Source organism: Nymphalis io, chromosome 21 (genome assembly GCF_905147045.1).
Source record: "Nymphalis io chromosome 21, ilAglIoxx1.1, whole genome shotgun sequence".
Classification (NCBI taxonomy): domain Eukaryota; kingdom Metazoa; phylum Arthropoda; class Insecta; order Lepidoptera; family Nymphalidae; genus Nymphalis; species Nymphalis io.
This window is the reverse complement of record NC_065908.1, coordinates 9,886,623-9,902,713: the sequence shown is the minus strand read 5'-3', so window position 1 is coordinate 9,902,713 and position 16,091 is coordinate 9,886,623. Positions and strand designations below refer to the sequence as shown.

The 16,091-nt window shown below is 32.1% G+C and overlaps 2 protein-coding genes across 3 annotated transcripts in view; one reads left to right on the top strand and one right to left on the bottom strand.

Moving 5' to 3' along the window:
* The window catches only part of LOC126776882 (Krueppel homolog 2), a 92,861-nt gene that overhangs the window by 27,941 nt on the left and 48,829 nt on the right, over positions 1-16,091 (bottom strand). The gene's annotated exons all lie outside the window — the stretch shown is intronic.
* LOC126776724 (neurobeachin) overlaps positions 1-16,091 on the top strand; it is a 474,955-nt gene that overhangs the window by 435,815 nt on the left and 23,049 nt on the right. The window lies entirely within an intron of this gene.

Below are 16,091 nucleotides of genomic sequence, written 5' to 3'. Positions count from 1 at the left end.
TGTAAATCCAGCAATATACTGCCAGTTGCTGAATTATAATGATGAGGAACAGTTTATAATTTGCAAAAGTTACTTAATTTATTGTGAATGAATGATGAATAAACTAGTTCGAATGTTGAAAATAAAGTAACTTGGAGTTTTCTTATATGTAAACAAAATATAACAATTATCTTAAATAAGAAAAATGTACGCTGTTAAACACGTATCGCCGTCATGTTTATTTTTTTTATAATATTAATGTCAGTGTTCGGTCTCGAAAGGACAGAGCTAGTTATAAGACGACACGGGATATCGAGAATATTCTACACTAAAACGAGATTTTTAATTCAATGCATAACAAATACAGATATTATTAAATGTATACTATAATAATTATGTCTGTCTGTATGTCTGTAACGCTATCACGGCTAAACCACTGAACCGATTTTGATGAAATTTGATATGAAGCATGCTTGATCCACAATGAAAGACATAGGCATATTTTTTATACCTAACACTTACCCCTCTCCTTTAACACACGGGTGACACCGCTGGCGAAAACTAGTATTTAATATAATTATTATTAATTAGTATTTATTATATTTACTGTAAGAAATTATTTTAACGACTCAGTACATCAATGCGTTTTAAACCATAGGAACTAAGATGTTATATGTTATTGTGCCTGATATTACACAGGCCCATCAAACCGGATCACAGCATTACAAATTATTAATGCTTAGCGATGGAAAACCCGTTGAAAGTCGGTATAGGATATCTAGTAGTTTCCAGACGAGTTATTTAGAACAGTTGCTACATACATTTCATTTTTAAGCCTTGATTTTTTTTTTTAGCTTATAAGATCACAGACCCCGAAGTTCTAAGATCAAACCCTGAGTCTGGTAATTCGCCTGAACTCTTTCTGGTCATGCCGCATTTCCCGTCCCATTGGTTTTGTCTTTGCGCACACACCCATGCACTATAATATATTTTGCGCAGGCTAGTCACCCTTGATAATGGCCACTGTTGTCTCAAATCATTTAGGAGGACATCATCGACTAGCTGGTTTTAGCTGTACGATATGCTTTTGGAAGCAAAATTTAAAGACAGGTTAATGAATATAGTTTCCGGTTAAAATGTTCATAACTGCCGGTTCATATACCGTTAATAATCTAGAGTAATGCTTAATCGGGGATTTGTTTTTTTTTTTTTGTTCAACAAGAAACGCTTATCAGCTATTAGACGGCCGCTACTGTGAACGCGTCCCTGTAGGCGATTCGATAAGCGCTAATTTTGAGGTCAATATATACCTTAATACGGAACCCACATAGCTTTGTCATATCCATTGGTCCGTTTATTCAACTCCTGGGAAGGTTATTAACTATGTGTAGCATTGTGATAAAGCTAAGCGAATATACATAGAACAATATTTCTTAATTAAGTCTTCTAGATATATTCGTTGTAATGTGTACCGTTGCTTAATAAAAAAACAAGCGAGTTTGTATGAGGTGATTTCAGTCTGAATGAGTAAAAAACTCGCTCTAAGCACACAGTGTTCGAAAAATATATATTAAAGAATTTTGTGCCTATCCATCAATAGGTATTATTATTTGCACGCTTTACTATACATTTGGTTAAAATTAAAACAAATTAAACATTTGACTTATTTTTAGAAATATTAGCGGAAAACCATAAGAGTGTGCGTAAATCTACGACACTGTTTTACTAAATCATGAAAATTGTTCTTTGAACTATCATGATCAACATCATGGAATTTCCGTATTATCATGAAAATGGTTAGAAATATACATACGCCATTTTATCTCACTGCTTACATGACAATTTTCTCGTATGAATACGAGACTACCTCGCTTGTAAAAATTGTAAAATTGGTGTGTGGCTGCACTAAATTTATTATAATTATTTGAATTGTTTTTTTTTTCACTTAATAGACCCGTTTGACCGCTGAATTGCCTGATGTTAAGGATCTATACGGTCTAGGATGTAGCACGCTTGCCTAGAAAAAATTGTAGCAATGTGTGTTTTCTTTTAACAAGGAAACTGTTTAAAAATCTCTTGCGATTTATATGCATTCTGTCTTCTATGAACCAAATTGATTCCTCGATTTTGGTGAATATAAAGTGCCAGTAACAGTTTTATTGTGTATATGTACTTATTTAATATGTAAGACACGCCTACACGTTACTAAAAAACGAATGCTATATATTATAAATATATTCCTATGTTATCATACATTATTATATATTATATATAACTTGAAGTATTTACTTGTCCCGTTTGTTTCGAAGAAAGAAAGCGCACGACAGTAACAAAGACCAATTGACATTTCATTTGTATGTTAATGTAAGCCACAGATTAAATAAAGAGTTCTCTGTACAATGGTGTGCGTGATGTAGTCCACTGGATGCTTGCGTTTGAAAGCGCTAAGTGTGATAATTTCTTCAAATCTCATTATACCGTATAGCTCTTTTTCTTAAAATATATAGGCTAGCGCTTGACTGTCATTACACCTGATGGAAAGTGAAGATACATGCGTAAGGCATAGGCGCGCTTGCCTATAAGACGCCTATTCACTCTTGACTTAGGTACCTTACCCATATTGTAGGTGGTGGGGAAAAAGGAGGTCGGGAGGGTATTTCAGACCATCTTTCTTGTGTTTTTTTGTGTCAATTCTATCACTCGACCAGGATTCCCTCGTACCACCCAAAGCTTACAATAGCAAGGATGCATACATGCATTTTATATCATAGTATTGAGTGCACGTATTTTTCATTATATACTTCAATATATCTCACTCACTATTATCTTTATGAGATAACGTATGATAAGTGATTTGTTTTCATGAGTACGTGTAATAGGTGTCATTACTATAAATTATACAGGAGTTAAAAAAAATACGTTATTACTATGTATGTATACGATTGTTCATACATGTATACGTGCATATCAAGAAAACAAATATTCATTTGTTTTCATTTATATCATAGTTTTAATTTACTTATCTAGACATTGCCTTCGATTAATGTTTGTCTGAAATGTCATACCATTGATATGCTTACTTATATATTTTTTGCATTTCGTGCTATTTTGACAAATAGAAGATTGCTTATATATATAATATGTTATATGCCGAGAATTATCTCATTATGATCACGACATGAAACAGAATAATTGACATGACATGCATTTACTACACTAATTACTGTCGTCATGACGTCAGCAAGTATATAACACCACACTACATAACGATATACTTTAAATAGATCGATTATAAAAATATAGAATGGTCAATATTCAAAATAAACTTATAATTAATATTTATATTTAATTCATTAATTTGAATCGCCGAGATGGCCCAGTGGTTGGAACGCGTGCGTGGTAACCACTGAATTTTCATGTGCTTAATTTGAGCTTATATTATTCATCCGCATTGGTCCAGCGTGGCGAAATAATCTCAGAACCTTCTCCTCAAAATGAGAGAAGATACATTAACCGGCTGTTACTTACATATACTTTTAATTGATGTTATGGATAAGTTCTAGTATATAAAATACAAGTTCGCCCGCGGCCTCGCCCGCGTGTTACTAGTTAAGCAAACGTAAGTTAACCAAACTCATATTATTATTATAATATAATTTAATATTGTTAATTGATTGATAAATTAAAAAAAATAAGTTTAACCATTGATATATTTTTATAGAATAGGAAGGCGGACGAGCATATGGGCCACCTGATGGTAAGTGGTCACCAACGCCCATAGACATTGGCATTGTAAGAAATGTTAACCATCGCTTACATCACCAATGCGCCACCAACCTTGGGAACTAAGATGTTATATCCCTTGTGCCTGTAATTACACTGGCTCACTCACCCTTCAAACCGGAACACAACAATACCAAATATATGATAGTTTATATATATGATAGTTTATAATAATAATAATATAGCTGAAATTAATTAATTCTTTAATTAATTTCAGCGTTTTAAAAAAAAATCTACAATTTACATATAAATAAATAATATTAACTTGTTAAAACAGGACAGGTTTTTAGTTGTATATAAAATATCTTTATTATACCAAAAAAGAAAAATAGTAGACATTGCCAAAACGATATATAACAATAAATACAAGACACGTTATTACGTCCGTACTTCGTCACAAGCGTTTTCTGAGAAAACGGCTTAGATTAGACGATAATTCGCGGTACAGTCGTCCGCACAATACGGTGACGCGGAAATCGGATGTAGTTCCGCGTTAACCATGTACGTTAGAATGTTGATAATTTATAATAAACACGATCGTTTATTTTATATTATATATTAACTAAGAATAAATTCAAGGCTCCATTATGTTTATAAATTTGATTGTTATTTTTATTAAACTCGAATTCACGTATGTGTCTCATAAAAGTTGTAATCCTCATGACTCAGGGTGGTCTCCGTTACCGGCCTGATTACAAAATAAATAATAAATACGAATTAATCATACAAAACGCAGGGATTTAAATTTAAACCTGCGATATTCCGTTTAAGGTCAACTTATTCTATCCACTAAGCCGTCTCGGTTCTACGTATAAATATATATACACATATATGTAATTTAAATAAAGGTCTTGAGTCTTGACCCTTTTAAATTCATTCATCATTCGGTACAAAATATTTCCTTTCAGGTATAAATTGCTCTCAGTACATGACAGTACCGATTATTTCCTCGTAGTTAAATTGTCATGTGCCTTCATGTAAATAATTTGCCATTCACTTTATTTATTTAACGTCGCACCACGTTAAAGTATTTCATACGGAGATATCGATAAACCATCGTAGGGATATGTATGTACGACCCCTTTATCATTTCGAGAATAAATAACGATCAATAAAATACATAAAGGATGTAAAGTGATTACGTAACTATTTATTCGAGCTTTATTATCACATACGTTCGTATACTAAAGGCTATATTCAAAAGGAAAGAGGTTATCAGTGCAATGACTTTCTTTGTGTACGCTACTGCGACCTTCGCCGATAGGGAAAAGATTTTTAAGATTGTTTCGTATTTTAATATTTAAAAGTTTTTTTTATAAAATAGGTAGGTGGACTATATATGCCCATATAGATCACCTATTGGTAAATGATCACTATTGCCCATAGACATTGGTACTGTAAGAAATATTAACCCTGGGAATTAAGATGTTATGTACCTTGTGCTGGAGTTACACTGGCTCACTCACCCTTCAAACCGGAGCACATAAATACTAAGTATCGAAGATATTCTACCGTCGAGGTAGAATATCTGATGAGTGGGTGGTACCTACCCAGACGGGCTTGCACAAAGTCTTATCACCAAAGTGGTCTTAATAGGAGTGAAAAAATAAAATACTCTTGATATCAGAGAACGGTGTCTCGTAATAACATCATATGTAATGGCACCACTTAACGCTTACTTTTTTAAGAGAATCATAAGAGCGTAAAGCACAATGAAGACAAAGCACTTTGCGGGAAAAGTATAAACTAAGTACAGATCAAAAAGACACAAATTTCGGTAATTACTATCGCCTTACATCCAACATTAAAAACATGATGTCAACTAGACAAGTACCAAAATAGTTTAACGATGCATTTAGAGTTCTTCGTTACAAAATAATTCTGCATTCTGATATAGATCAAATGTTAAACTTATAATATATTTATATATAAAAAAAACCCGATACCTACTTATCGCCCTGTCTATAATTATTAACTTAATACGTACGTCAGAATGATAACAGTACGGTTATTCTGTAAGAACAAACTTGAAACACATCGCAGAATACAATCGTGAAAAGTCAGAAAGTGATATGCGATATTGACCACTATAATTATAACATTTCAAGAACACGCGCGTCAAAATAGTATATCGCCATAAATCAGTTGTCAACATTTCACGGGTGTGTAATGAAGTGAGTTCTGATAGTATCGCGCTACTGGTCTATTCGCGTTATAATTATTTCATTATCTTTAAAGTAAACAACCATAGTAATGTAATTCAAACGAGACGTAAATCGATCGTTGTAACGAAACGCCATTAGTTACATAAGAAGATTCGATCCCCGTGTAATCACCATGCCGGACCGATACGTGTATCGTTATCGCATGAATGCGTATTATATTACAACTAATATTAGTTTACTTATACATAGCCCTTTATTGTTAAAGCTTTAACTAAATTTAAATTAAAAAATTAAAGCATATTACTAATACACGTTATTATTAATAAAGCGTTAAAATTCAATTAATTCAATTGTATTTCTTCACAGAATTCAGTCAAGAAATACGTCAATAGAATCGATGTCAGTTTTAGCTTTATAAAGAATAAATTCTTATTGAATGACGTATTAAATAACTGCTTATAGGAGCCTCCTTGTATAATATTTATTTTTATATATTTAACTTTATCTATTTGGTTTAATGTTAAGGTTATTAAGTCATAAAGTTGATTCTGAAATTATTAATAATTTATAACATTTTTGACGTTAGCATATTTATTAACATTTAGGACTAGAAAAAAAAAATGCTGGCAACATTTCAGTTCACGATGGCATTTATTGTTATCTTATCTGTTTCAAGGATGCAAATTTATAAAGATGCAGCATTACAATATCGTTTTTCAAATAATTTTATAAATGTTTTATATTTATTATGTATGTATATAAAGTAAACGAATATCTAGTGGTATAAATAATAAATGATTTACGATTAGTCATTAATGTTTGACTTGTTTAACGAAATGTATGGTTTTTTTTAATTTATTTTCTTAGTAATCTCATTACTATGACCGTGGCTAACACGATTTCACACGACAATGTACAAATTAATTTTGTTATTACAACAGCAAATAATATCGGTCAGCAATATTAAATTATTTTGGTAAATATATTCATGAAATGTAAATGTATATGTATATTCTTTTACTAATAAATATTTATTGTAATGATAATATAATATAGCAAAAATACACAATTTGTTAATTTTTATAAATTCGTGAATATGTTTTTTTTTTTGACTAATATTTAACTTTAATGACATTTCTTTGATTAATTGATTTGAACAAATAAATTAGTAATGCTGATGCCAATATTCGATAATGACCTTAACCTTATTATAAGATCTGCTTTCTATATACATTTAAAAGTTAATAGAGTCGTCTTGTAAATTTTTAACTAAGCTTTATAGAAAAATTTATAAATTAATGCCGTTAGTTTTTTTGCTTTTCAGTGAAAGCTTATGTATTCAAGCGCAATTTCTTTTTTTTAATTGTACGTAACACGTACCATTGTTAGAGAATCGTTGACGTAATATGTAAAAAAATAATAATATTTTTCCTAATTATTTTAGCAAGTGGTGTCTAAAATGAAAATAAACAACGAGTTACCACTTTTGAATATTTCGACAAGGAATGGGTTTTTTACGATAGGCCTTTTAAAATTCATGCTGTGGTTTACGTAGTCACCTCTTCCAATAGTAGGTATTACGCAAAATTCAGTAGGTATTTATTCACGTACCTGAATTTTCCTTAAAGCCTATTCATGGCTTACAAAGAAACCTGTATGATTCTAATTCCATGTACAGCATTCAATATAAAATTAAATAGCATTAAAGATTTTGCTTGACGTAAGTTATAATTATTTAACAATTATCTTTTGCACTGTAAACTAAAAATAAAATGTACAAAATGATTTACAAATGTCGCGTGAACTGCAATATGCGGCCGTATCGATAAAGGCGAAATCTTACTAGAAACTTTGGGCAGATTATTATTTGTTTATGTATAACGGGACACAATATAATACTGTACATACTATAATTTATCGCCTTATATTATAAATTGGAATATTATTGAGCTGATCAAAGCTAAGAGTATTCTTAAAATCCTTTGGTTGGTTCGTAATCTGAGTAACAATTACTGTTGTCCAAAGAACTCGTTTATATGAACTGTAAACGAAGTTATATTTGTAATAGGTATGTTAGCCTACTCTTTTGAATTTTATTATACCATATATATACCGACTTATTTTATTTCAATAATTCGGATAAAACAAATCACGAACGATGATTTATTAAAACATGGCTTGAGGAAATAATTAAGTCAGCGCGCCACAAAAATATAATGACCAGTCGCTCTTCCGCGCTCCATACCCCCAGCCCACGTATCCACCGGAACTCGGATTTTGGCGCGAAAATTATATACTTACTACTATATTATTATATACTTACTTATTACTGGTGGTAGGGCTTTGTGCAAGCTCGTCTGGGTAGGTACCACCCACTCATTAGATATTCTACCGTAAAACAGCAGTACTTGGTATTGTTGTGTTCCGGTTTGAAGGGTGAGTGAGCCAGTGTAATTACAGGCACAAGGGACATAAAATCTTAGTTCCCAAGCTTGGTGGCGCATTGGTGATATAAGCAATGGTTAACATTTCTTACAATGCCAATGTCTAAGGGCGTTGGTGACCACTTTCCATGAGGTGGTCCATATGCTCGTCCGCCTTCCTATTCTATAAAAAAAATACTTAGTTATGTTAATCATTTAACATTACACTTACTCTTAAGACTTTACACACTTTTGTTAAAACATTCTTGGACTTTTATAAGTCTGCTTATACACATTTTTTTAGACCTTTATATTTGTGATGTACTTAATGCCTTTTATGAAGTCTTTCTATAAACTAAAATAAAGTAATTAAAAGAAAATGAATTTACGACATCGGTGCCAGATGCCAACCATTTGTTAAATACGACCCACGCACATGATATTCTGCCAAGTTATATGTGTTGTGGTGTTCCGCTATGAAGGGTGAATGAACTTGCGTAGTTGCTGACACGAAAGTCACAATGACATGTACTACGCTTCGCGATTTGACCGCTTGTCATCAGTTTAAAATCTGCAGATATGTCGTCAAAAGTATATAAAAGTAACTCTACTCTTAAGGGGAAGACTTGGAGTCTATAACACCACGCGGCTCCAATACGGATATTTCATCAGACGCCTACAGGTTTTCTTGCCTTGTTTTCATACACCGCCGCACTTAATTAATAATACAAATTAAAAACTAAAGTAAAACTCAAACAAACAACGCACTCGCCCGTTAGGTCCTGCCAGCATCTTAATGCAGGGTTGTCTGGAAGAGATCACTACTTGAGTGATAAGACCGGCCTTGCACGCATCATGTTGAGATCCACAATTTTATTTATATAACATGGCTTCTCTTGAACTTTTGTTTTTCTTTTTTTTTACTTGTTCGTCTTTTCTTTTTTTTTTGTTGCGAGTGTGCAATAAAGTTGTTTAATAATAATAATAAAATTGACGTTTTTAATCAAAAGTCTTTTTATATTTTCAAACAGCGATCTTCGATTAAAATCCACGTTTTAAAACAAGAAAATTATAATATAAAATACATAACGGTCTTGACCCTTTTAAATATAACTTTGACCGTTCATGAACTCTCGTATTATTTCAGCATTAAAATATACGATTACGACGGATATCGTTCTGTCGTTATCAAAGTCATCGTTATCCTTAATTTATTCTTAATAAAAGCAACTTGACGGCTGGGTTTGTGCAACCCCTTCTGGATATCACCTGCTGACTCTAGCTAGTGAGTGAGCCATTATAAGCATAAGGTATTCGAAAATTTGGCTGTTTGTTGACGGTGCAAAAGCGGAATATGTATAGTTTGGTTAACATCGTAACCGTTAACCGGTCAGTTGACCGATTTGTTTTACAAGCCATTCTTATACTATACTAAAAAAAAATCTAATAATTATACTACCATTTCATTTTAGTTACATAATAGATGAAAGTATTTTATCTCTTTAGAAATAGTACGCATAATAATGTTAATAGCATGCAATTAATATGTCATTTCTAAGTGCCACGTCGGCAACAACGACACGACTTTACAAACACACTGTACGACATATATATAACGTATTATTTATTTACAATTGTTATATTCTTCCCAAAGTGTTATCGTTATGGAAACAATCTCGTTAGTTACGAGTATGTATCTCAGTCGAGTTCTAGGTCTTGACATCACGCCGAAGATGTAAATTGACACCGTTCGGTACATTTCAGCAGACAAGCGCTAATCGTAACGATAATATATTGTTTAATTATTATTGTTCGGCAAAATTACGGTTACAGATTTCCCGCTTTTGTGTCTTGAATTGGGTGATCTAATTAATGGAATATTGAAACAACAGTGTCGTATATAAATAAGATATATATACATATTCTAATTAAAGTTTTGATATGCAATATAACATGGATGTTTTACTGTCAAGTAATGCTTTGTACAAGTCAGTCTGGGTAGGCACCACTCACATCGCATATTCTATCGCTAAACTTCACCACTTAGTGTTATGATCTAGTTTAAAGGGTGAGTGAGCCAGTATAGTTGTAGGCACAAGGGACGTAACTTTTTAGTTCCCAAAGTCGGTGGTGCATTGATGACGTAAAGAATGGTGAAGGCAATTATCATCAGGTGGCGCTTTGGCTAATCCGCATCTTACTTTACAATACCTATTTTTTGTAAACGATTTTCGCTTTGTCTATTTTACTTTGACGGTACTATGCTAGAAGTCTCCAAGCAAAGTTTTAATTGTAAATAGTTTCAACTCGTCCGATGTTTGATATAAAAGCATAAAGGATAAACAATGAAAACAGCATTTTTATTTTATACGTTTGATATTTTACAATCTAGATTGGAATGTTCTTTAAACAATAAAATCGAATAACTGTCATTTGGAATCGACGATTGCATGTGCCGACTCCTAAAGGCATTTGAAAAGTAAATACAAGTATTTTCAAAGTTTAATAAGGCAATGTAACATGATAATGCGTCAAATTTCCGCTGACGCCAATTGATATTATCATTTAACAACCGCATGCCATAAATCTATGATGACAATACTTAGTATGCACGTTGTAAGTAAACAACAAACTGCCATTGTATGGATATCAGTTAGTTGTCTGTATAAATTTCAAACATCTTTAAAATTCTATATAAATCGGTATCAGATAACGTGTAAAATTGTAATACTGGAACAACGTCATTAAAACGTGCAAATAATAATAATTAATTAAGACAAAATGAAGAAGATTTCCACTTTTCTATTGTCTTTGTTATAATGTACTTGTCTATGGAATCAATGTCATCTGATTGCCTCAGATCCCGACGTCTATGTTCAAACCCTGGTGTCAGAACGATAAAAAGTTATTGGGTTGTTTCGTGAAAAAGTCTCAATAGTCGGAGGTAGATATTTGGCACTGCTTACACTCTCGTGCCTCGGAAAGCAAGCAAAACGGTAGTCTTTCGTTGGAACTCTTTTCGGTTGTGTCGGAAAGAATAGAGAGTTGGCTTGTGCGTGCCCATATACTTAGTTCTTACTACATATATAGTTACTTATTACATATAGTTACTTCTGCTTAGCTTGATTAGCTACCTAGCTGCCGTGGCCGAAATCGTGCAGAAGGTCTTTAAAGTCGTATATAAAAACGTATCCTATTCTCTGCTTTATCATACAAACTGTCCACAGTTGTTGTTGGCACGCGCGCTTAGGGTTAAAAAATAAATCGTTAATATTTTTTTGAACAATATATAATATATTATTACTATCCGCATATATATATTCGTGTATGTTTGTTTTGCACTGTACAGTTTTCAATGTCAATGTTTACGGACATACTCGTATGTAATGCAAACGGTATGTATTTAGTTTGAATCGAATAAATTAAGCTTAACACACACTATTGCTTAACATAGAAACAAGAAAAAATATAAAATATAAAATATTGTTAAACTGTAACACATTCTCTCACCATTATACGTAATGACATTTAAATAGACTTATTAAGGTTTATGAATAAAAAGGTCGAATGCGTGTTTATTAAAGGGCTTCATAAAACTTGACCTGCTGTAAATATATTACAGTTCTTTGTTTTTCAATAAAATATTTTAATTATAAAATCTATAATATAATAAATATCCCTGAAAACTACCTGATTTGTAAAATGACTTAAGACTTAAGGCTATAAAACTAAACTTTAAGAAATAAATAAAATATTACCATAATTAAGAGATAACATAATGTGAGTAAAGTCTAAAGTCCGTGGGCGCCCTGAGCAATCAGGTTCACATAATGAATGTCGAGATATAATAGGAAGTTAACACTTCCGAATGGTCACCACGGTTTGTATTAATATTATTGCTTTAAATTGCGGCACGACACGGCCCCAACCGCTCGACTATTGATTATTTTTTTTAATTCATTTAATAGATAAATATATACTCATCATTTCTTTAAGATATTTGTTGCATGAAATGATATTTTTTATTCCCATTTTTATTCAATTCAACCATTCTTTACATTAAATTAAATCTTCTTTTACACTATTCATTTTATATATGTTTTATATAATACTAAAAATTTTGTTGTCAACGTTATATATTTTTATGTATTTTTATAATATGTATATTATAGAAATAATCCGAATGAGAAAATGGTTTCTAATAATAGGTACTAAATAAATATTGAGTAATCTTTTGGGTTGCATTTTACTGCAGTTATATACTTTAACAAGAAAATATATATAATATCGTATGTATATATATATATAATATAATACATAAACACTTACAATTTTATGATATGTACTAATAGCAGTTCAGATTATTTTATAGTTTAAATATCTATTAAGTATTTTTATAAAGAGTATTTATCTATTTGTCTGGTGTTATTTCCGGCGAGCAATTTACATAGCATTATTCGTATTCGTTTCGGCTTTATCTAGTTGAGGTATAATTATCATACTAATATTGAAATTAGGGAAGTAATGTTGTTTGTATTTATAAATTTACAATATAATGGATAACTAATTTGTAGTTTGACAGAATTATTGAAGTAAATGATTGTTTTTTGTAGTTGTTGAGTATGTAAATACATTTATTTCGTGTATCCGGGAAATGACTGTATTCATTTGGCTCACATTTATAAGTTTTTATATTTAGTTTTATAGTTACTTTCATAGTTCAGTATATATATCACATGCTCGCTGTACCACCAAACTATATTTTATATGATTTACTCCAATAGTTCTGTCAAACTACAAAGCATATATATTTATGTTTTATATTTATATATCTTAAGTCTTTATTGAAAAACTGAATGTTTGTTGTGTGTTTTTACAAAGTTTATACAAAATATTATTTAAATAATATTATTTGATACGAGAAAAGTTCAGTTGCCCAGCTTCTATAATAGAAAATATAATTTGGTTAAAAATAGCGTTATGGATTTTTTTTCACGCTAGGTGGTAACTATATATATATATATAGATTATATTTTAGAATATAAATATCCTGCGCGCGGTATAGTATAGTACATATACATAAATTGTGCGATTTTTGAACTGAAGTCATTGACAAAATGTATATGATAAGTTTAAAAAAAATACGCTATCTTCGTGTCGATATAAATGACAATAATTTTAAACAATTTTCAAGAATAATTATAGCTCTTTAAACATATAATTTAGACTGAGATTATAAGATCTCACAAAAACGATACGAGAAGTGCTTTACTAATAACAATGTACAAGTAAATGCATGTAATAGTTTGGTGGTACAGCGAACATGTGATATATAAACTGAACTATGCAAGTAACTAACGGTGTATAACGGTATATAAATTTTTTTTTTTTTTTAAATATTTTTTTGGCTTTTTTTACTAAGGCTGTTTTTACAATGTTTGTTTGTCACATTTATAACATATGTTTGATTATATGAAAAGATTATCTACAAAGTGCAGCCTCCGCAGCTGCAAGCAGAAAACTAATATGATTAGCTATTATTAGAAATTATTATGTAGCATTACAAATTAACTTAATAACAACAGTCGTATGTGCATTGAAGAAATTGTAATTGAAGTTGAAGCAAGTGGTTAGTGGTGTAAGAATATTTAACATATTGAAATGTTAATTTCCTCAAACAGTATAATTAAAACTAGAATATACGAAATACATAATGTTTAGATAGCAAAAACTCGTCATTGGAATACGGACTTTATACTCGAGAAATTAAAAAAAATACTAATACATAATAAGACGCATATTTTCTTTTTTATTGCTAAATAATTTGAATAATTAATAAAGAACAGATAGGTGTAAAAAAATTTAAAAAATATAAACATTTCTTATATAAATCCATACGTTTTTATAAATTACTTCACGGCCACCTCCTTTGCGTGATATTTGTAATATTTAAATAATTATTACTTTGTGACATTTTATCATTTTAATACAAAAATCCAAAAATTACCTTGACTTTAAAGGTAAACTTATAAATAAATGACTTAATTCAAGTGTTTGTAATCGTTTAAATGTCAGATATTTGATTATTATTTTTCGATTTCATATCATGTATTGATTAATATCAATTTTAATACATACTCGTAAGGCACAAACTGTGTCAGAAATACTTATATAATATAGTTTTCCGTGTTACGTTACCAATCAAAATAATGAAAATTCTTACATGTCGATTCCCATCATCTTCTTCCTCCTGCCCTTATCCCACTACGTGGGGTCGGCACAACGTGTATTTTCCTTCCACTTCTTTCTGTCACTCGTCATCTCAGTACTCACCACTTTCAGACACATATCCTTTCATACGCAATCCATCCACACTTTCTTCGGCCTCCCCCGTCCCGTTCGATTCCCAGAATCGCTGAAAATTAATATCGTTTTTTTTCTACTTCTCTCATTCGTAAATAATTATCCAATCGAAAGTGAAAACCGCATGATAATCATAATAGAAGATCTCCTAAGTTAGCGTATTACTATTTACGAGGTTAGCTGGAACTCGTAAGTAAGCTGTTAATTGTATAACGACTAAATATTTTGACACTATTAATATGACATACTTTAATTATACGTCACACAAAAATTAATTATGTTTATAAAAGAGATTGATTGATATATTAACATATACGTTAAACAGTTGAAAAATATATCAAATACTATGTTTTTGTAAGTATGAGACGGCGATATGCGTATTATAATAATAGCGTATTATTACACGAAAAATCGTTGGATAACAGTTACTCATAGTTCTTAATTATATTCTAGTATAATGTAAGCTGATGAGATCATGTTAGGAATGGAATACTACATTCCTAGCTCAGATCTCATCAATAGGGGTACGCGTTACCGTTGGTTCACTCGTGAATGTGCCGACGCTGTATCATCTAAGCAGGCGGCATATCGCGCGTGGATCAACGGCTGCATTAGCGGGGCATCTAACATTGACTCACTGAAAGCAAACTACAATAAAAATTCCAAGTCCTACATACACGAGAGCGGATGCACAGCGCATTGTACAGATTGGTCATGACCTTATTTCGCATCCTAGGGGCTCCCGTAGCTTCTGGCGTCTGACCAAGTCTGTGCAAAACAATTTCTGCCAACCTTCGCTGCCACCGCTCAGAAATCCGGACGGATCGCTAGCTCACAGTCCGCAGGAGAAAGCCGACTTCCTGGCTAAACTCTTTGCCGACAACTCTGTGATCGATGATTGTAGTGCGCAGCCGATGCCTGACATCAAAATCAGGCAACGTGATGTGCGTGCGGAGCTGCAATCACTCGATATACGGAAAGCTAGCGGTCCCGATGGAATACCAGCCATTGTGCTGAAGAAGTGCGCGGCGGAGCTGTCTCCTGTGTTAACGCGCCTGTTCCAACTTTCTCTCTCTTTGGGATGTGTGCTGGAGGCTTGGAGAAGAGCTAATGTGCAAGCGGTTCCCAAAAAAGGGGATCGGTCTGACCCGGCAAATTATCGGCCAATAGCTATCACCTCAGTACTTTGTAAGGTGATGGAACGGATTTTAAACAACCAACTGATCCATTACCTAGAAGATCACTGTCTAATTAATGATCATCAGTACGGGTTTCGACCAAAACGGTCCACAGGTGATCTTCTAGCGTACGTAACGCACCTCTGGGGTGAAGCTATCGACAAGCATGGAGAATCGTTGGCTGTCAGCCTCGATATCTC